Genomic DNA, 23111 nt, shown 5'->3' with positions numbered 1-23111 from the left:
TCCATCATAGGTATATGCCCTAATTTATCTGTTCGTTTTCCTGATTTGGGACCTAATAATGTTCCAGTTTTTTCACTGTCGTCAGTAATGGTTTGACAAATATTTTTATATAAAATCTTGTCTGTATTTCATATTGTTACTTTAGGGTAAAGCTCTTAAAGTAGGGTAACTGGGTTGAAGTGGGTGAAACACAGGGAGCTAAGGGCATCGAAAACCAGATATTCCTTATGATTTTGAAACAATAAACTGTTAAAGGAAATATCTGTCAGACCAGAAGCCTCTGGATGTAGTAGGTGGTAGGAGCCATGGATCCCATGAGTATATGCCCACAGCTATACCTGATTTTCTGTAAGAGTTAGAGGTGATGATAGATGGAGGTGTTATATCAGTAAATCAGATACTCTCTTTGTCCCAGGATGCTACAGGCTGAGATATTGCATAGAGAAAAGGAAAATGCATACCTGGAATATAATTAAATTCAGATAAGGACAAACTGCTGACCTTTTAAGGACAGAAGGGATTTTTCCAGAGCAATCAGCTTGTTACCAAGTGGCTGATTAGTTTCCTCAAAGATGGTCATGTATCAGAGGCTTAAAGTCAGTTTTGGTGGCTTATGAGTTGGACCTTTGGTGGCAGCAGCAGATATATCAGCCTTAGTGAGAGAGCGCCCATGGTGGTGGACCCCTGTCGCCTCTTCTCCCCCATCCTCCATGGATGACCTGATTGTGTGCCACTGGGGTAGCCAAGGACAGACTGACTGTCATCTACTGGACAATTCTTCAGTCTACCTGGGGGCTAGTGTCTCTTCTGCTGTGGGTGTTGACATGTGATACCAAGACCCTTAAACGTTGTGCCTACTCCCATTGGTCTATCGACACGCCTCTTCCACACACTTCCTTGTGCCCAGTCTTCCAGTCGTACTCCCCTGGCCTCCTAACCAACCAGCCAAGCCATTCACCACCACCTTACCTCTGACACTTGTAGCTCAACACAAAGTGGATGACCCAGTGGGCATTAGGAAGATTTCCACTCACCGTCATCTTTCAGAAGCAACCCTAAGTGGGACTGTTTGCACCAACGTACTATGAATCAAGCTCAGTTTTTCTTTTCTTCCATCAACTGATCTTAGGGAATCTCCCATGAAGCCACAGACGTGAGCTAAAGGTGCAGAGATGATGGTTCTGGGGACTCCCTGGGCCTGAACTCAGATGTGTCACCTTTCTCATACAACAGACTGCAACTGAGCCCCTCCAACCGTAAGCCTTAGTGCCATCGGTAGTGCCCACCTCACAATGGCCATCCTGGGCTGCATAGTCACAGGATGTGCCAGGGTTCAGACACTCCATCTCTACCAGGATCCAGAATAATATCAACACAATTTTTCAAATGTTATATCGCTTTCTGCTGCAGATGACATGACCTTGCTCCGGAACCCAGGGGTCCATGCTGTGACACTCCTACTGGGGCTTGCCAGAGAACCCATGTGGCATTTTTATCTTCCAACAGATCCTTCCTACATGATATGATCTGCCGCGTCATAGGGCCTAACTGGCAAGCAAAGATGTGATTTCAAGTGAATCCCAGGCCCAGCCTTGTCCTGCAGGGAGGTCTAGAGTGTAGACAACGGTACAAAGTCTGTTCCGTTTTAAGGAAGATACTCTTTTATATCTATGTATGGGTCATTGGGCTGCTCCAGGCTGCGGGTGGCGGGGGTGGGTGAATTCCAGGCACTCCCACCTCTCAGCTCTCTAGGCGAAGCACCTTGAGTAGCCTAATGGTGGTTTTGAAGAGAGTTGCAGAAGCGATTCAGTAGGAGTGAAGCACACTGACGTAGGAGGATGCTAAAGAGGCTCTGGGGGTTGAGCAGAGCATCAACACAGCCCGTCACAGCAGGCCCACGCGTGGAATTACCGATGGCATCAGTAGATGGGCCTCAAGGCCCCAGTCATGTGAGAGAACACAGAAAATCCCCCAACCAAATCCAGTCCTTGATCCCAATAAAAACGTGTTAAACCCCAAAATACTATCCAGCCAGTTCAGTACTTTTGTATAGGATGTATATAGATACATGTAACATTTGTCAAGTTCTCCACTTCGTATACTTTCCATTTTTCACTTCTTGTTCATAAAGGAATGTTCTGTGTTCTAAATTTATTCTGTTTATGCTTAGAGTTCATTTTCTTTATTCTAATTTAACAGATGACATTTGGTACTATTACTACGAATACTATTATTTAAAACCTTTCACTCCCATGCTATTGCATTTTCTAGGTTTAAACTTCATATGTTGGAGTAAAGTTGAAATGATTGATGGTATTTTCAACAAAATAACTGTTGATTATGGTTGATGTTGTAAAGCATTTGCAATGCATGGCTCCGGTTTTAGAATGCTGATGGCTGGGTACTTGGGGGATATAATAGGAAACTATTTGAGGTGATGGTACCCATGCAGAGAAGGAACATGGGTGCATAATATCATTCTAGAGGGATGAAGGTTACTTCTGTAAAAATAGGACAAACCAATTTGGTAATAGACCCAAGCAGACAAAAATGAATTAAAATGTGGTCATACCTATTTTAACACCTAAAAAGGGAAGAATTCTCTATTTTCATATAGCCTTAGAGGCGATTATGTAGTGTTGAGGGTCATATACTCAGAAAGGGTGTGATAAATATTATGACATTTTAAAAATATAGTTATCAGGCTAATCTCAAGTGAAAAATGAAGGGATTTGTTCCATTAGACCCAAGAGATCACAAAACCTAATTATTCCATTGCTTCCTCAGACATAATCTCTGTGTCTGTTGTTTTAAGCTAATTCTCTGAGGCTGTTCTTAGTAACTCACTTCTGCACTGTTTTTCCCACACTGGGGATAGTGCATGTGTTATAAATGTCACTGTGTTTCCAAAGCATCAACTTCTGTGAATCACTTACATCCATGGCTTACCAGGAAATAATGTCACTAAGTGGTAGCAGGATACTGTCAGGAGAAGACGAAGTGGTTACTGAGGACTTTTTAAGAACAGAACGCACTGTCATGCCTCCCTGCCTTTGTGGCTGCTGTTCCCTTGGCCACAATCCTGTCTCGTTGCTGTTGAATTCCGGCTTGTTTTCAAGGCCCAGATCAAACATCAGCTCTGTAAGCCTTTTCTCTCCTCCCCAGGACAAAGCACACTCTCCCTTCCCTTTGCTTATACGAGTATTTTAATACTTAATCAGGCTCTGGCTGCATGTCTCTCTAGTTCTGTGCCTCCTTCCTGTGTGCCTCCTCTTAAAATGGATCCTTCTCATTTTTGTTTCCCGTTTCCCCAGTACTCAGAACAATGCTGGACACACAGTAAGCACTCAGTGAATGCCTATACCATGTGTTCTTTTTTCTGAAGGGTGCCTTCACTCTACTTATGCCTTCATCAGTACCTGTCAATATGGATGCCTCTTTGCAAATGTGAGTAGAATCAAATAGAATCCATTTACAGGTAAGATAGATATTTGATGATGATTTTAATTTTCCTAACACTCTCCAAATAGCACTAATTAATAGTATATCAATACTTATTGCTGTTGTTCTGGGCAGTGCACAATGGCACTTAGGAATGAATAATTGGCTTCAACTTTCTCTAGTAAAAGCTTATAAACTGAAACCACTATACACGTACACTGGAATTGGACAATTAAGTAAATGGATGTCAGAAGTTGGGAGCCAGGTTTCTCACTGTAGGAGTGGGAGGTTACCGACAAGCAAGAGGAAAAGGCTGGAATGATTCACATAATAGATTAGAACTGGAGACATCTATATGAAATTCATGTTTAGGTTAATATATAGATAGATATATAAATATATTTATGTGTATACACACACACACGTCAGGCAATGAAGTTCGCGAACTCATCCTAGAAAAAGTGCTCCATACCTCATTGCTGAATATCACGACGGTCACCTTCGAAGTCCTCCCCTTGGGAAGCTATGCACTGATGCCAGCGCCTAGTCCACCCTTCAAAGCAATGTTGGAACTCTTTTTCTGGAATGGCCATCAGAGCTGTCGTCATATTACTCTGATATCCTGAATGTCATCAAAATGTCTTCCTTTCAATATTTCCTTTATCTTTGGGTAAAGAAAGAAGTCATTGGGGGCCAGATCAGGTGAGAAGGTAGGGTGTTCCAATACAGTTATTTGTTTACTGGCTAAAATCTCCCTCACAGACAGTGCCATGTGAGCTGGTGCATTGTCGTGATGCAAGAGCCATGAATTGTTGGCAAAAAGTTCAGGTCGTCTAACTTTTTCACACAGCCTTTTCAGCACTTCCAAATAGTACACTTGGTTAACTGTTTGTCCAGTTGGTACAAATTCATAATGAATAATCCCTCTGATATCAAAAAAGGTTAGCAACAGTGTTGCAAAAAAGTTTGCGAACTTAATTCAGACCATATATATATAAATGTATGTGTTATGTATGTATATATATGTGCATGTGTATATATGTATATATGTATATACTCATATGCACATATGTATTTCCTTGCTCTGCCAACTGAGAGGTCCTAGAACTAACAATACCTTAGCAGCAACAAGCACACCAGGTACCCAGACCTTGATTTCTAATACCGTCCTCCAATAAAAGGAACCACAGATCCTTGGAGAAATGGCTGATTATATAAGTGGAACAGAAAACACACAAGATGAGCCTGGAGCATCTTATAGTTCCAGAAAGTAAGAAAGCACTAAACAAAAAAACTAGCAATGACAGGGATATGTCAAAGGGGCACGGGAGTCAGTTGAAACAGCTCCCAATGTCAAAGCTACAACAATTTGAGAAATAAAATCAATAAAATATTTGTTTATAACCCAAAGTATAAAATATATATCTGAGTCTATATTGGTATAAATAAATGAATGAATGAATGAATGAATGAATGAATGATTAAATAACTAGGGAGAAAAGACAAATGTCCTCTGCAGAAGAATTCCAGTAATTTATGTGACTATTCCAGCCTCAAGAAGGTGGAGTGGAGTTCCTTCTTCCTTAAATGTAGGCTGCAAATAGTGACTTTCTTCTGAAGAGAACAGTATGAAAAAGGGGGGAAAGAGCAGCTGTACAGTGGGAAAAACTTGACAAACACTCCCTCAAGTTAGGTGACCAAGGTCAACATCAACAGTGATAAGTCATGTCGATATTATGATGTGATGACAATGGCACTTTGCCTCTGTGGGTCTTCTTTCATCTCTTTTTGGGTCTTCTTCCCCAAAACCCATAATCCCGGTCTAATCATGAAAAATAAATAAATAAACACCAGAAAAATCCCAATAGAGGTACATTCTACAAAATACCTGACCAGTACTTCTCAAATCTTTCAAGATCATCAAAAATAAGTAACGTCTGAGAAACCATCACAGTCAAAGGAACCTAAGAGGACATGCCCCATAAAAGTAATGTGGTATCCTGGATGGAACCCTGGAACAGAAAAGGCGCATTGAGTAAAAACTAAGGAAATCTGAATGAATTAAGGACTTTAGTTAAGTTTTTAAAAAACCTGTAAGTACATAATGTAAGGAACACAACCAGAATGTAGGAGTGTGTGGAAATTTGATTGATGTGTATTAGATAAAGGAGTGTGGGAATGACTGGCCCTTCCTTACATTGATGCTCTTTTCCCAAACATATACAGGGACCATAATCATATAAACATATACCGTGTTTCCCCCAAAACAAGACCTAACCGGAAAATAAGCCCTAGCATGATTTTTCAGGATGACATCCCCTGAACATAAGCCCAGATGCATCTTTTGGAGCAAACATTAATATAAGACCCGGTCTTATTTTCAGGGAAACATGGTATATTTATATCCATATATGTTTGTATATAGATATAAACACTAATAAGTGTAGATAAGCAATTATATACATTTCTGACAGATGTGAGGACACACCTGTGGGACCAGGCAGAAGCAAATGCACAACCACTCTGCAGAAAGCTTCAGCCCAAAGTACACAAGATTCTCCCAGGAAAATGATCCCCACTGATGATACACTTACCTTCTAAAATTATGAGATGCACAAGGAAATGATCCACTTTATGGAAGAGTTGACAGAAAGTAGAAAGAGCCAGATTAGTTTCAGAATAGTCATATGTATAAAGTCACAAAAGTGATTTTATTTAGAATGTTAGATATATTTTTTTTAAAAATGGAAACATGATAGAAAAACAAAATCGGGACATGATAAGAAAATAAAACATTTTCTTGAATAACGAAAACTATCTAGTTGTGAAAACATCAATTATTTGATAGTGGAAACTTAGTGAATGAATTAGACGGCAGTTGAGGCAGCAGAGAGAATTAGTGAATTAGAATATCAGTAAGGAAATGTATTACCATGCAACACCGTGAGAAAAATAGATGAAAATATGCAACTGCTGTTAAGAGACAAGGAAGAAAAAAATCAAGAAGGAGAGTGTATAATTATGGGAGTATTAAGAAAGATGGTGACTGATAAATTTTCAGAACTTATGTAAGCTAGAAACCCTCAAATTAAAGAAAAAATACCTAGTCTAGTCAGGATGAATTAAAAATAAATTTTCACCTGGAAAAACCATAGTGAAAGTATGAAACATAAAAAACAATAATGTTGTTAAAAAATCATACATAGATGAAAGGCAGGTCATCAACAAAACTCATTTATGCTGCTAGTTATCTTCTCATGACAATAGAGGGTAAAAAGAAGGGGATATATTCAAACTACCGAGAGAAAATAGCTGTCATCCTTGAATTTTGAAAGTATCTAAACTGTCATTTAAGAATTATATTAAAAATACATTTTAAGGTAAATATTTTTAAAAATACTAACGGATGTATTTTAGAAATAAGTAAATTGATCATGGAACGAGAAGGATGTAACATGCAGATGCAAACGAGGGACAAACCAAGGCATTAGAAAACATCTGGGTAAATCTAGATAAACATTACCTGTAAAAAAACAAGAGTAAAGACTAATTTGGAATGAGAGGACTTAAAAAGAAGATGAAACTAAAATATTTAATAGCCGTAATGTAGAAGACAGGAAGAAGTGTAATTGGTGACCAAGTGTTCTAAGAGGCATCTTCTTGTTCAAGAAGAAGTCAGATCTTTTGATTATTGTTAGCTCTTTAGAGTCAAACATGCATGTTAAAAATTTAAGGATAATTACTAAAGAAATAAGACAAGAATCCATAACAATAAAACAGTCGAGAAGTAAAATGATGAGGAATGAAAAACCATGATCTAGTCAATTCCAAATGTGCTCCTTCAACCCGACTTCTAGCTACATAACCTAGAGAGACTCTGGCACATGCACACAGGAAGGTACAAGCAACACTGCTAACATTTTTTTCTCTTATGAAAAAATAATGTGATACCTTTTATACAATGCAGTCATCTCCATCGATAGAAGAATACACAAATTGCGGTAAGTTTATACAACAGAACGTTATAGGAAAGTAAAATGAATGAACTACATCAACGTGGATAATGCTAGCAAAGGAATGTTGGGTATAAAAAACAAGCAGCAGAACGGTAGGTGAAAATGATGCCATGTATGTAAACTTAAACTCAGAAAAAGAGATAGTAATGGTTTATGAATGCATATATGCACAGGTAAATTATAAAATCAGGTACTAGAAGGAATGGAGAGTGCAAGAAAGCATGGGAACAGTGGTGTGGGTGAAATGGCTTTCGCTCTAATTTCGCTCTATCTATGACACGTTATTCCTTTTGTAAAAAGAGCTGGAACAAATGGCAAAATTTTGACCTTTAATATACCTAAGTGATAGGTAGACAGGTATCGGTTATATTTTCTCTACTTTTGCATAAAGTTATTAATTTTAGAATATTTTTAAAAACTAAAGTAATTTATAAGTATATAAAGCAATATTCATCTGCTATCCCATTCCTCTGGAAATGTTATCTTTCCCTATTTTTCTTTTGCTTGTGTAAGAATATATACATATATATTTTACATTTTTTACAGTATTATTCTGGAACTTATTTTTTGACTCAGTTCATTGTAGACAATTTCTTTTAAGTCAACACACACAGATTTACTTCATTCTTAGTATTTTCCACTGTATGGGTGTATCAATTTTATCCACTGATTCCCATATTGATTAGATTTCCAGGAGTGTTTTTGTTTGTTTGTTTGAGGATAAATTACTACTAAAACAATTCTGTAATTGCTGCACTTTTATTTCTGTCAGATAAATTCCCAGCAGTGAGCTTTCTGGGTCAAAGAATAAATACATTTTACATTTTAATAACAATTACCAAATTGCTTGCACTAACAGTTGTAATATTTTATAGTTCCACCAATTATGTAAGAGAATGCCAGTTCCATGTATTCTGGCCAGCACTGGAAGTTATCAGTCTTTTCCATCTTTGGCATTCTAAATTATTGTTTTGTGTGTTTTTTTTTTCATTTTCCTAACAAATTATAAATTTGAGCATCTTTCCTAAGTTTATTGGACATTTGTGTTTTCTCCTCTGAGAATTGCTTGTTAATAGTTTTTGCTCTTATGAAAATAATTTAATATCATCTATGTAACTCATTCATTTGCTGAGTAAACATTGATGGTACAGATAGTGAGGGCCTGCGACTAAGGGACCACGACAATTAAGATACAGATTGTACCTTGAAGGAGGTTACAGTCTAGTAAAGGGATTTGAGTAACAAAGTGTTGCAGGCACTGCAAAAAACGTCTGTCTTCATAGAGGGCAATGGGCTACCCTTGGAGACTCAGGAACCACTGGAAATCTTTATCCAGTATGTGATGCTTCCACTCTTGGGTCTTGCAAATGAGTAGGTGTTTGCCAGGCATTTGCCTCTGCAAGGCAGTGCATGCAGAGGGAAGTGTATAAAACCATGCAGTTGTGAACAGTGTAGATTGCTGCTCAGGAGTTGTGCCACTGAGATTGGAAATCCGGAAGAGGGTGAGGATGAGGAATTGAACTGTCTGCAGAAAACCCAGCTGGAGACATTCAGTGGGTAGTTGAGTAAATATGTCTGGAGCACAGAAGAATGGTCTGAGTTAGAAATCTAGCTTTGAGAGTCATCAACATATAGGTGGCGACTCGTCATTAGTTACAGCAGTGCTGGGGCTGCATCATCTCTCTGGGGGGTTTGGTGTGGGGGGCGGTTTGTCAGTAAAAAAATGGCCTCCAGCTGCTATGTTTTTAAAAAAGCTCTGTGTGTGCTTTAGTGTTTTGGGTTTATTTTTAACGTCTCTTCCCTTGCTTTTAGTAGTCATTCTTGCTTCTGTCAAGTATCTCCTATTACTTACATTCCCTTTTCCACCTACTTTTTTAAAAGTTCTGTACATATAGATTGGCTAAGCCCCTCCCACCCCCAATTTAGGATTGTGTGTATAAATATTGATATCTTTTAATATATCTAACAGGAGGAGTTTGGGAAACTGTCTTGGTAAAATCCTGAGACATGGAGGTTTTGTCTTGGAAGAAGTTTGTAGCTTGTGTCCTGATTCTGATGTGTTTTCCAGGATAGGTTTAGGGGTCAGATACTCAGGTTCTGGATCAGTGAACCTTCACTATTTGTATACTCAGACATAATCTCAGCATTTTTAATTGCCTTCACCTTACACATAAGCTATTTATGAATTGAATTTTTAAAGAACATCATTTCACCAAATAATCTACATTTTAATTTCAGACACCCTTTCAGATGAATCTTTCATTGCCTGCTTTCTATCATTTTAGCTTGAAGACTTTCTTCATCAAGCCGTTGATGATCTTGGACTAACAATGAAATGCAGATGGCACCCTCGCTATTTAAAGATGCCCATCACTGAATCTTTAGTAAATTAAGATGTTGTCATCGAATCAGTATCCTAAATTATTCTGATTTATGAATTTTAATCTGATCTCGTATTTTCTTTTTTTATTTGGCATTGCATCTCACATTTTATTTTACACTATCAAAACAAGACATGAAAATCAAACAGAAGGGCTTGTAATGAAAAGCCTGCTGGTCCATCTTTCCAACCCACTGGTTTTCTCTTTGGAGGAAACACTTTAAAAATGTTTGTTTCTCATTCCTTTTGGATATCTCATCAATCTCTTAACTTGCTCACGAGTGCTCATGGCTCATTAGCATTGGTGGTTTTACAGCTTTTTGGGACAGTGTCGACTGACTTTCTGCTGATAGATGAGGGTTTACCTTACCTGTATCTCCCTATTTCACTTTCCCCTTTTCCTCACCGCCCCGTATTTTATCACTATTCACACGTTTTCCATTGGATACATCTGTAGTTTTAAACAGCTTGTTAAACCTCTATTTCCTAGCCCACAACCATAGCCAGTATTTTGATCTCCAATCGAAAAAATCAAGACATTGAGACACCAGATTTGTCTCCATCTCTTCAACTCCAACCCCATCTCCTAATTTCTTATATTTTACATGATCACTGGGGATAACCTTTACATTCTTTCTGGAAATACAATTAAGTCTCTGATTTGTTATTTTTTAAAATGGAAGTTCAGTGAACAATTCAAAGTTTATAGTATTATAAATATGTAAATTATGTTTCCTGCAGAGCCAGTTGTGTGATTGGATTACATTTATTCTTCTATAGACCCAGTGCCATGACTGCTGTGACAAAGGAAACATTCCTTCAGTCAAGTTCAAGTGGATTCTCCTTTTCCTGCTCTATCACATACTTTACTATATTCTCAAGCTTATCAAAACTCTCATTCTATCTAATCAACTAAATCTCCTTCCAGCCCTAAGATCTGCATTGGGAAACCTCTGACCTTTACTCATATCTGAACTGGTTATGCTTTAGGTCTCAGGAAAACTCCCATTCGGGGATTGTATATCACTGTTCTTCTGGTCTGGCACTTCTGTCTCCTAAAGCCTATCTTGTCTTTTTTTTCTAGAAACGCTTCTTTAGGTAACTATTTAAGAATTGATGAGCATGATACAAACAGACATAAAGACCAATGGAAAAGAATAGAGTGCCACCCCCCCAAAAAAAACACCCTCACATATATGGTCAAATGATTTTTAACAAGGGTGCCAAGATCACTCAGTGGAGAAAAGATAGTCTTTTCAACCAAAGGTGCTAAGAAAATTGGGTATCCACATGCCAAAGAATGAGGTTGGACCCTTACCTTACACCATATACAAAAATTCAAAATGGACCTAAACACAGAGCTAAAACTACAAAATTATTAGAAGACAACATGCAGAAAAACTTTATCACATTTGACTTGGAAATGAACTCTTGAGTAAAACACCAAAAACACGGGCAATAAAAGAAAAATAGATAAATTAGACTTCATCAAAATCAAAGACTTTAGAACAACAAAGGACACTATTCATAGATTGAAAAGGCAACCCATAGAAAGGGATGAAATATTTACAAATCATCTGATAAGGTATTAATATCCAGAATATATAAACTCCTACAACTCAACAACACCACCAAAAATTAAAAAATGGGCAAAGGACTTGAATAGACATTTCTCCAAAGAAAATACATAATTGGCCAAGTAGCACATGAAAAAATGCTCAACATCACAAATCATTAGGGAAATGAAAATCAAAACCACAATGTAATACCACTTCACACTCATTAGGATGTCTATTATAAAAAACAAAGCAGAAAATAACACGCTAGCAAGGATGCGGAGAAACTGGAAACTTTGTGGCTGCTGGTGTAGAGAGTAAATGAAAAATGGTGTAGCTGTTGTTGAAAACAGTAAGGCAGTTCCTCCAAAAATTAAATATAGAATTACCGTATGATCCAGAAATTCTGCTTCTGGGTAGTACCAAAAAGCATTGAAAGCAAGGATTCAAACAGATATCTGTACGCCCCTGTTTGCAGCAGCATTATTCACAATAGCCAAGAGGTACAAACAACCCAAGTGTCCATTGATAGATGAATGGATAAACAAAATGTGGTATATACATACAATGGAATAGTATTCAGCCATAAAAAGAAATGAAATTTTGGTACATGATACAACATGGATGAAAAACAAGGGAAATAATGTTGACATAGGCCAAATATTATGTGATTTCACATCTATGAGGTACCTAGAATGGTCAAATCCACAGAGACAGAAAGTAGAATAGTTATCAGGGTCAAAAGGAAGGGAGTAATGAGTTTCATGTGTGCAGCACTTCAGTTTGGGATGAGAAAACATTTCTGGAGATGGATAATAGTGATGATTGTACAATAATTGTATGTACTTAGTGCCACTCAACTGTACACTTAGAAATGGTTAAAATCGTAAAATTTATGTTACGTATATTTTACTACAATAACAATTACAATATGGAAAAAATAAACTAAACTACTTAGAGTATTTTTAAAATAATGGATAAGAAGAAAATATTTTGAGTTCTTGTAAGTCCAAAAATCACTTTAATTTTCCCTCAGATTTTATTGACAATTTAGCCAACCAAAGAATTCTAGGTGTAAAATAGTTTTTACTCAGAAATATGAAAACATGTTGCTAGTTACAAGTCCAACGAAAGCCTGGTTTTTGTTTCATTTCTCTCTAAAGCTTTCAGGATGTTAGCATGTATTCTTAAAATAAGACATACCTATTGAATAAGAGATACCTGTTGAAGACCTAAGAAGTTCAAGGTTGATTTTTCCCTTATATTTTCAACTACAAATAAAGCTTCAAACTTAACTTACATACATCTGATCTGTTAAAAGAGTCCTTCAACTAATTGGCATATCAAATTATTAAGACAGGATCTTCCTTACCTATTCCAATAAGGAGGCTGAACCTCTTATGTGGGTACTTGTTTATTTTTATGTTACGGTATAACTTAGAAATAATTAAGTCATACCACCTAATCAAGTACTACATAGCCAAATATTAAAAAATAGACTGAAACACCATGAAACTAATCATTAACTGTAAAGACAAATGCCCCATTGGGCCTGATTTTATCAAGGGAGACTGGTCAATATCTTTTGATACTAGAATTTTAATTAAAAGTGATATGTGGTTCAGTTTTTCTTTTTTCTTTTTTTCTTTTCTTTTTTTTCTTTTTTTTTTTTTTTTTTACCTTAAATGGGAAGACTGCCAAGTTTGAAGGCTTAAATACAAACCAGAAATAATTAAAATATACAATAACACCTAGTCTTTGGAGTAAAAAAACTTTTTGTACTTGTGCTCCAGGTTCATTTTCAGTAAAAAGAAGGGTAGTGATGCTAACTTAGCTGAGTTGTCCTCTAAATAAATATTCTGTGTACACAACAGACCTTACAACTGAGATATTTGTAAGTTCATTTCTTTATACAACACTGTTTTTGTCTTTCTTATTGTTACCAAAGAAACATGATCTTTTTTTGCAATGAGAAAGCCCATGCTGAATGTCCCCTAAATGATGAACTATAAACAATATTACTGGTAAATGTTTCTTAATTCTATTTACAATTTGTGGATGATTTCAGATGGCTGATTTCTGAATGTGAATTGAATTATCTTTGCTCCTTAAAGCCATACAAGATTTGGGGCCTAATTACCAATGTGTATCCAACATCCCAGCAGCACAGCCGGCGAGGGTGCTTCTGTCAACTGTTTCCGTACCTGAATATAGAAACACAAGACAAAGACAACATTTCCACATGGGGACTTGTTTGCTACCATTCCCTTGTCGGTCCTTAGGCTCAAATCAAAATACGTGCTTTTGTTTTGCAACATTTTATTGAATTTTCTGCCTACTGGATTTAGTTTAACTTGATGTAATGCTATTACTTTTTTTCCAGTAGTCAGTGTTGTCTTATATATTTAGTAAACAGTCAAATTACATTATTTTGTTTTATGGAATTTCAGCCTGCTTTTGAAATCTGCCAGCCCTGAGACCAAAAAAAGAAGAGGACAAATAACTAAAGAACGGTTGAATGAGGCCATCCTACAGGGATCACTGCATTTGTTTCTGTGTTTTAGCTGCAGCCCTCTTCTAACGCCGAGTCAGCCCTACCATTACTTTACTGAGAAACTGCCATTCCCCCATAAACACAGACCTGCACCTTAAGTTTTCTTTTTTTATGTGGAGAGGTACAAACCATATGGTACATCTCACCAAATCTAACTCAAATAATACTATAACCTATGAAATAAAACACATATGTCATTTTTAATCTTTTACATTCATTTGGTACTTCATAACTTATACATTAATTTTATATATTTAATCGCATTTAATCCTCAAAGAAATTCCAGGGGAAGGGAATGATTAGTTCTATTTTACAGGTGAGAAAACAGAGGCTCCAAGAGGTAAAGGGATTTGCCAAGGATTGCTCAGCTATTCATTGTCAAGGCCAGGACAGTTAGCCCAGCCTTCTGATACCAAGTCCATGCTCATGCAAATATCTAGCACCTTCTCTCCTTCAGCTCTGGTTATTTCCCACATGTTACAATGGGGACAAATTAAAAAGAAAGTAACAGGTCGCATGACTCTCAAGTCAAGTGTTTCAGCATGTCTTATTTCAGGTTCAGTGAGAAAAATAATCCATTGCTTGACAAGTTTTTCCTCAGTCTTGCACCAACCTACATTGTCAACTCTATTACTCTCTAATTTCTTGTGTGCACTTTTGCTCTAGGAAGACCGAGCAACTTCTTTTCTAAGAAATGTTAAAAATTTAAATTGTTACAAACATTTTTGTTATTAATTTTGACCACGTCCTCACTGTGAGTTAGCTACCTAGAGGGCACAAAAGAAAAAGAACTCACATTATTGAGTGGTTTCCTGTGATTGATAGCTTTACATGTTATTTTAATTAACCTTTAAAATGATCTTTCAAAATAGGTATATTCGCTTCCTTTTTACAAACAAGGAACCTGGGGCTTAGAGAAGCTAAGAAACTTGTCCACTCTCGGGGCAATGTCTTAAGCTTGTTTTGAACTTCGTAGATTATTGTCATTTCAAAGCTAGTGGTTTTTTAATTTTTCCTTTATGGTATTTCTCAAGTTCTGGTCATCTAATTAGAGAAACAGAAGACCTTGAAACTCTCTATGAAAAGTAATTATGAAATAGCGTTTAATACATATATTACATTAGAAATCCAATATAATATATGATAGATGAGAGTGTATCTATTTTAAATGCTACCATTTTCTAAGATAAATGAGTAGCAGATACTGTGTTGTCATTTAGGAGAGAACAAAACCTCTCTGCCTACAGTAGTCAAGGAAGGCTTCACGGAATGAGTGAAATTTAAGTGGGATATTTCAGAATTCTCCTGGATGGAGTAGGAAGGAGATGACATTTCAAGATAAGAACATGGTGCAGTTCAAAGTGTGGACCTGGGAAAGGCCAGGTCTCTTTGAGGGATGGTGACTACGGGAATTTGTGTGAGGACTGAAGGTGGAAATATGGGTAGAGCCCAGTCATGGAAAGGTTCGAACCTCAGGGTTGGAGATGTCGTCTATGGTCAAAAAGCAGTAATTTTTAAAACCCAGGCATGATGGGATGATAACAGTGTCTTGGAAAGGTGAACTTGGGTGGGAGAAAATTCATGCTGGAGAGAACTGTGGGAATGAGGCAAAGTGTGAGGCAGTGTTTGTGTGTGTGTGTGTGTGTGTGTGTGTGTGTGTGTATACATACATGTACTCACAAGACTTGGCTAGGAGTCATTACAAAAGAAAAGTCAGCAAGACTTGGCAAGTAACTGAATGTGGGAAGGAGCAAGCTATGAGTTAAGATGGCTGCCAAAGCTTTGATGCGAGACAATGGAGAGAACAGGGGTAGCTTTAGCAGGCCAGGTGATCTAAAGGAGGAACTATTTAAGATGAATTAATTTGAGGTGATGGCAGAATATCCAAGTAGAAAGATCCAACCGATAGTTGGAAACGTATCACTAATTGCAACGATCAAGGGTTAGAAAATATGGCTTTGGGAGTCATGTGCATTTGGATGAAAATCCTAGGGGCAGTGCTAGTCACCACGGGAGAAAAAGGCCAGAGCTCAGGGAGGCGGATACGGTCAGCTCTGACGCTGGCTTTCCTAATGTTACCATTTACCCACAACTTTCTAAGGGAGAGCCCAACTGGTGGTGGTGGAAATAATTACATTTCTTTCTTAGCTACTGAAACGGCTATTCTAGCTGTGATAGATATAAGATTATTCATAAAGTGTGATCGTGTGAAGGAAACAGGAAGGGAAGAGCAAATAGGGACACTGGACATGTTGCTAAATCCACAGATTTCTTTAGGGAAAAAAATTCTTTGTACAGAAATCATTTACTCTGAGATAGTCAAGTAAGTTTTCTTTTAGACATAAGGCTTTTTAGAATTTTAATTCTCTAAATCATAAATACCTTTAGGAGATAGCAATAGGCAGTCCAAGTATTTAATAGCATTAATGTTTCTTCCTTGAACATTTTCAACATAAAATGAAGGCCCAAGATATACACAATGTGCCTTATTAAAATGATCAAAGAAATTATCACATTTCTTAGGTGCTCATTACATCAGCAAATATTATCAGGGAAGAAGATCTAACGTATATATTTTTTTTCCTTTAGAATATGAGAAAAGTAGCTCTTTATCATGAGCAAGTTACATTCTTTAAGTCTCTTTTTTTGTTCTGTTTTGTTTTGCTTTGTTTTGCTTTAAAGAGGGACTTACTCTACTTGATACTTTGAAAAGAACTTTTCATATCTTGTAAAATGGATGTTTTCAAAGTAGAAGGTTTGGTTACCTTTAATTTTACTCTTTTATCATATTTACTCTTATTTAAATCACTGAATATAATCTGAGTGTTACCTCCATTCATACTTACGTCATCATTCTTTTTTTAATTAAATTTATTGGGGTGACACTTGTTAGTAAAATTACACAGGTTTCATGTGTACAATTCTGTATTACATCATCTACAGATCATGTTGTGTGTTCACCACCCAGAGTCAGTTCTTCCATCACCATGTATTTGATCCCATTACCCTCATCTACCACCCCCTCCCCCCTTACCCTCTGGTAACCACTAAACTACTATCTGTGTCTATGAGGTTTTGTTTCTTCATTTGTTTGTCTTGTTCCTTTGTTGTTTCAGTTTTATATCCCACATGTCAGTGAAATCATATGGTTCTCGATGGATGGATCTTGAAATTATTATGCTAACCATCATCCTGCTTTAGACACAAGATTTCAGTAACTCTTTCCTCATTGCTCACTCTCCCTTATCTTCCTCTTTAATCATTTGTGTTACTCTTTTCCAAATTCCCTTTAATCTGGCCACATTCTTCGGGTAATAAAATGTACAGAATTGACTGTAATTTTCCAGGTCAAATCTTAACAGAGTCATTTAAATGTCAACAGCTACCTTTTTCAAATGGAGATGCCAGGAGTGTTTTATAACTCTGCAAGCCACACAATGAAATTGTCTATGGGCACTCAAATCTCCTGCTTCAGGGAATAAACTGGAGAGTTTATAAAGAAACAGAAAAATGTTTCCTCCTCCCTCTGCATTGGCTTTTTAACCAATTCAATTTAGCCCCTCTGTTTTCTGGCAAAGTTTTTTTTTTTTTTTTTTTGTTTTTTTTTTTTGCATTAGTTTTCATTTCTACAACTATTGGTAATTGCCATAGGCAATATAGAAAATTATATAAGTCAATAACCTGGCACTGGATTGTAAGTCTTGTACCTGGAAACTCTCTTGAGCTTGTAGTTCTTCATAGGTAAATTTCATTTTATGTATTATATAGAAACACATTCTTCTCCGAACAATAACTTCATGATATCATTGTAGATGGTGCCCTTCCAATTTGTTCAAATGAACTCTGTGCAAACTGCTGAATTTTAAAGAGTTCTCATAGGAGTAGAAGAAATGTTTGAAAATAACGATGAGGCTTACACTAGCTTTCTTTTGTGTCAATTATTATCAAAGGCAATTGTCTCAACTATTGCATTTGGTAATTTTGAAACCATAGAAGAGAATGTTATACACTCTGTGTGTGTAGTGTAACCAGCTACCCTTTCTGGCATCGGTGAAGCACATCCCCCTAATTTCAGGGGGCAGTTTCGAAGGTAAACAGAAGTCGTGAAAGAGGGAACAAGAGAAATCTTCCAATGCAAGTGAGATTTCAAGCCCCAACTCCAATTTGCATTAACCACAGGAGGGACGACGTGGTTTTGATTTGGGTTGCTGTTCTTAGAAGAAGTCAGTTTTCTGTTGAACTCATTTTCCTATGTGCCGGCAAGGAATATGACAGGATGAGTCACAGCTAACTTAAAGCTCATGAAGATTTGTTTCGTTGGTGACACTGACATCTCTGTCAGCACAGTGCCATGTGACCTGATCGATTGCTGGGACAGTTTGGGGGCTTCTTTGATAGCAGTCCAATTAGACAGCTTTCAGGCTAATGGGACTCGTTTACCAGGCAGAATTTCCATGTGTGATTCTCCTTTTCCATATCCGGTTATCTCTGTGAGCCATGTAATTAGCTAAATCAAATATGAAATATGGCACATTCGAAAATCTGATTGGGTCGGGTTAACACTGCACAGGGTGCAGTGCTGGTGGCGAGGGAGGGTAACCACAAATAGTCATTCATTTCAAAGTTCTTATTTCTGTATTTTAATTTCCAGTCAAAAGCACCTGCTCTTGTGTCCTAAAATGAATACTTATTTTATTGAAACTAGTCTCTTGTTTTATTGAAAAGGAATACATTAACAACAGAACCAAACACCTACAATGCACACTGACAATATTTTACTGCACATAATATATATATGACAATAAAATATATATTATATGAAGTAAAAATTGAATACAGGTCATAATTAACATACATATTCAATTCCCAAAACTGAACATTTGTTAGTAGTAATTGAGCAACCTGAAGGTTGGCATTATTGGGGAAAAAAACAAAAAAGCATTCTTTCATTTCTGTAGTACATTTTAGGTAAAACGTGCTTATTTTTGAGTTTGCATGCCTTCTCATCTGTTTATCAGTTTTTTTTTGTGTGTGTGTGTTTTTCTTTATTTATTTTTTAAATTTATTGGGGTGACAATTGTTAGTAAAATTACATAGATTTCAGGTGTACAATTCTGTATTACATCATCTATAAATCCCATTGTGTGCTCACCACCCAGAGTCAGTTCTCCTTCCATCACCATATATTTGATCCCCCTTACCCTCATCTACCACCCCCCACCCTGTTTATCAGTTTTGACTAGTTCTATCTAGTCACCTTTAATACTAAGTGCTTTTCAATGATTAGTATGTTAAGTTCTTGATATAAATTTAGTTACTATACAATGCTAGGGTGCTTTTAAAAAGCTCTGATTTTATATTTATTGCCATAATATGTTTTATTTAGAACAAAACATTAAAGCACAACTTAGCAGTGAGAAAGTATAATTATCAGGCTGGATCCTAGTAACAATCAATATTTCTACCTGATATTGCAAGGAAGGTTTTTAAAGGTGCAAGAGTGCCAACTATAAGGAAGACCAAGAAATAAGGCATTCTTTTTCCATCATTTTGAGAATTAATGGCCCTTTTAGAAGTATGTCTCTGTTGACTGTACTGTCAGCTCAGGGTCCATACTCAGAAAAGAACAAAGGCATGTTAGAGTATCTACCACAATTTAAACCCAATTGCTTTGCGGAGTCCTAGGTCCCCTCAGAAATTTCTCAGAAAAGACTGTGGCTAGCTATTTTAATTTTGCTTCCCGAGACTGTGATCTTAGCTTCTGATAGGCAAGGTCGTTGCCTGGCCAGGAGGGACATGTCACATCGTTATAGCCACATTTTGCTTGTGATGATGTGAAATCTGGGGCTGAGAATAATGCCCTGTATTTGCAAAGGGGGCTCTTTTACTTGGGACTGGTTGTACTTCTTCTACTATTGGAGATTATCCATTTCCTACTTATCCAAAGCCCAGATTATTCTAAAAGCCTCAGTATTTGCTTATTCTAAGAATCCCAGAAGCTTTCTGATCACCACGCTGGTGGTATGTTCGCAATCCAGAGCTGTTTAGTCCTTCTGGGCGGCCCAGGCCCCTTCCCTGTATAGCCAGAAAACCTCCATTCATTCTATGGTCCCTGCTCACATGCCTCATCCCAAATGGGCCCGGCCTTGTCAGGTCAAATTTCAGACAAATGTCATGTAGAAAATTAGCGAGTGATGTGGGTGAATCAGTGTCAATATACCTGTTGGGGAAAAAAGGTGGTGGGGGGAAGGGCATCTCCTACCTCCATCATCCTTTAGGACCAGCACAAATTCTTTTTTCTTTTCTTCTTTTCACATTGTGTTTGGCAAGTCCCACATTAATCTGAACCAGATTTCCATTCTAAAAATTAAAAATAAGATTTTATACAATATTTCCCCCCATGAACTTGAGACAACCTCGTGAAGCAGGGAGAAAGATATTAGTGTGAGGTGAGGTTGAGGAAATCTAGCCTAAAATTTTAAGGTCACATTGCCTAAGGTTCAATTCCAATTCTCGCAGTAATTTAAACTTAAATTTCATAATTCATAATTTAACTTCTCTCTAGGTCTCTTCCTTTATTAACTGGAATAATACCAATAGTACCTATCTCAAAGAACTATTATAAGGATTACATTAGCCACTACCTGACAAGAAATTAGCCTCGTCTGCTTGACATGTAGTAACGTCTTGGCAAAATTTACTTGTTACTACACAACACAAGTACGTAACGAAGATGGGACTCACATCTGACTAGGAATCCAATCCTTGTTCCACCATGTCCCAGAATAACATCGCTAACTATTTTTTACATAGCATATTTTTGAAATTTCTAGATTTCAGAAACCCTCGCCCTAAACATCATGGAATCCTAAAAACAGCCTTGCTTAGACACAAATGATGCCTGGAAGTAGCTCGAAGGATAGGTTCAAACACAGCACTTATATCCGTGTTACTACGTGGCAGAAAATTTTTGTGTTTAAGCATTTGGCATTTTTCAAAAAGTTCATACACAGTATAATCACTGTTAAAAAATACAGTCCATCTGGAGCTTATCTCTTACTTTAAATCTTCAAAGGACAGCCAAATCTGTCTCCACTGCATTCAAAAGAATCAATGAGCTAGTACTGATCTCCTTAATGAAGAACACACAGCTCATTTTTTTTTTCAAGACTTCACTGCAGTGTGTGAATGCGGAAGTTCAGTGGCTGCTAAGAATTTGTGAGTTACTCTAAATTGCCCAAGCTTGCCTACATTTTCATTTAAAAAGGCAAAAGAAGGCACGTTAGGTCTAAGAAGGGTAAATTCTAATTACCTGTCAGTGGCTGCTTTCTCGTATGACACTAAGCACCATAGTAATATCTGAACCTATTAAAAAAAAATTACAGTCCTGATCTATGTATGTATTTGGCTTATGATTAAAAACATAGCATTATCATAGTGCTGATGTTGAAAAAAGATTAATAAATATTTACCCATCTTTTAGTATAACCAGGTTACACCAAATAAAAAACCTGACTTCCAACTCTTGATATAACTCCTTTAGCTTGTTAATGTATATCGTTCTAGAACACACACACACACACACACACACACACACCACATTTACATGTGTTGTATATTTTTGCCTTTAATGGGGTTCGACTCATTCTTTAATAACCCTTTTAGACCTAGCTTTTGTTTTTCCTTGGGTTTAATATATCCTACCCCCTTTCCATTTGACTTAAAATATTTTTCAAATCCAACTCTAATATGTTTGTCTCCAAAAACTTGTAAATTCTTACCCTTATGCTTTCCACATTTAAAATATGTTCACTCTCCTGACTTTATTACCTTAATTTATACAAGCTCTCTCTGCACGTCAATTTGCCAATGAAAATTCCAACCTGGTAAGTTAAAGCATAGTCATTAATGATGTTATTCAGATTATACTAAATATTTTTCAAATACTTTATTCAACAAAAACTTCCAAAAACCTATCATGTTTGATATTGTGTGTGTGTCTACATATGTATTCTAATACACCAGCATTATGATGTATGAAGAAATACATTCTTCATCTAAATTGTATCAACTGATACACATAATAGTATTTCAGGTTAACCTTATATTAAAGTTATTTATTTTACTAAGCATTATAAGGGAATCATTTTGCTATAATAAGCAGACATTTCTTCCCTTTATTATTTAATTTCATCAAATCTCAGACATTGAAATTCAAGCAAAAGGAACATTTCCATAAATACCAGAAAGGTTTAAAAAAAAAGATGGCTTAAGGAACAATGAAAACACATGTCTGTCTTTTCAGCGAGATAGTTTTAATTTTTCCTTTGGAGAATAACTGAAAAAAATACAAAAGTGCCAAAAAATACAAAAAAATACTAAGGCAGTGGAACCACATGCTGATAAGCAACACAGGAGTCTTTTCAGTCACACGGAATTCAAGCTGTGCATATGGAGAACTCAGCTATTCCAAACAATTTGTATACTAAAGGTTATTCTCTATAACCCATTTGGGCTACGAGTAATTTAGTAAGCGGAATTAGATTTTATTTCCAAAGACTGCTTTTCTGCATCATGCATGCTTACAGACACGACTCAGGTGTTATGGATAATCTACTCCTAGAACCTTACTTCCCAGATCCTGAGATAACAGCAATGTCTTTACCCAAGAGATAATTTGCTGTCTTGACTAACATCCACTTAGTCAGAAAATGGATTCGTATCTCCAAACCCTAATGGAAAGTTAAGGTTAAAAAAAATTTTTTTTAACAAGTACTTGTCAAAGAATTAAATTCTCCCTGAGGTGATCAGTAATGTTGATGTAGGGCTAGTAAAGTAAAAGGGGATTTTCACCACACCTAAAATTTATGAAAGATCACGCTACTTAAATTTAGGCACATATGAAATTAACTTACGTAGTCTTTCTAGACTTCATCTCCTTCATTTAACAAATATCGAGTGCCTGAGTAAAGTTTGGGTGGATAGGTATCTCTTACACTTGTGGCTTTGGGTTAGATGTAAGGAATGCAAACAAAGTGATTCGGAATCTACTTTGGGGGAATTTATTTGAAGTGGTAAGACAGGTAGGAAGCAGAAGGTGATATGTCTTTAAAAAGGTAGTTCCCACGAGATGCTATGGAGGTCAAAAGGGAGGGATCATGGAG

The 23111-nt window shown here is 36.7% G+C and overlaps 1 long non-coding RNA gene across 5 annotated transcripts in view; it reads right to left on the bottom strand.

Moving 5' to 3' along the window:
* Positions 1-23111, bottom strand: part of LOC141568473 (uncharacterized) — a 36362-nt gene that overhangs the window by 12178 nt on the left and 1073 nt on the right. For 2 of the 5 annotated variants that reach the window (XR_012491617.1, XR_012491614.1), the window contains exon 2: positions 20210-20307. This is a non-coding gene — a long non-coding RNA (uncharacterized LOC141568473). Of the gene's footprint in view, positions 1-13186; positions 13598-20209; positions 20308-21259; positions 21313-21777; positions 21831-23111 lie in introns of those variants that run through there. The other 3 variants (XR_012491616.1, XR_012491618.1, XR_012491615.1) reach the window with 3 other exon arrangements.

The sequence above is a fragment of the Rhinolophus sinicus genome, linkage group LG14 (assembly GCF_036562045.2).
Source record: "Rhinolophus sinicus isolate RSC01 linkage group LG14, ASM3656204v1, whole genome shotgun sequence".
Taxonomy (NCBI): domain Eukaryota; kingdom Metazoa; phylum Chordata; class Mammalia; order Chiroptera; family Rhinolophidae; genus Rhinolophus; species Rhinolophus sinicus.
This window is presented reverse-complemented; position numbering and strand designations above follow the sequence as displayed.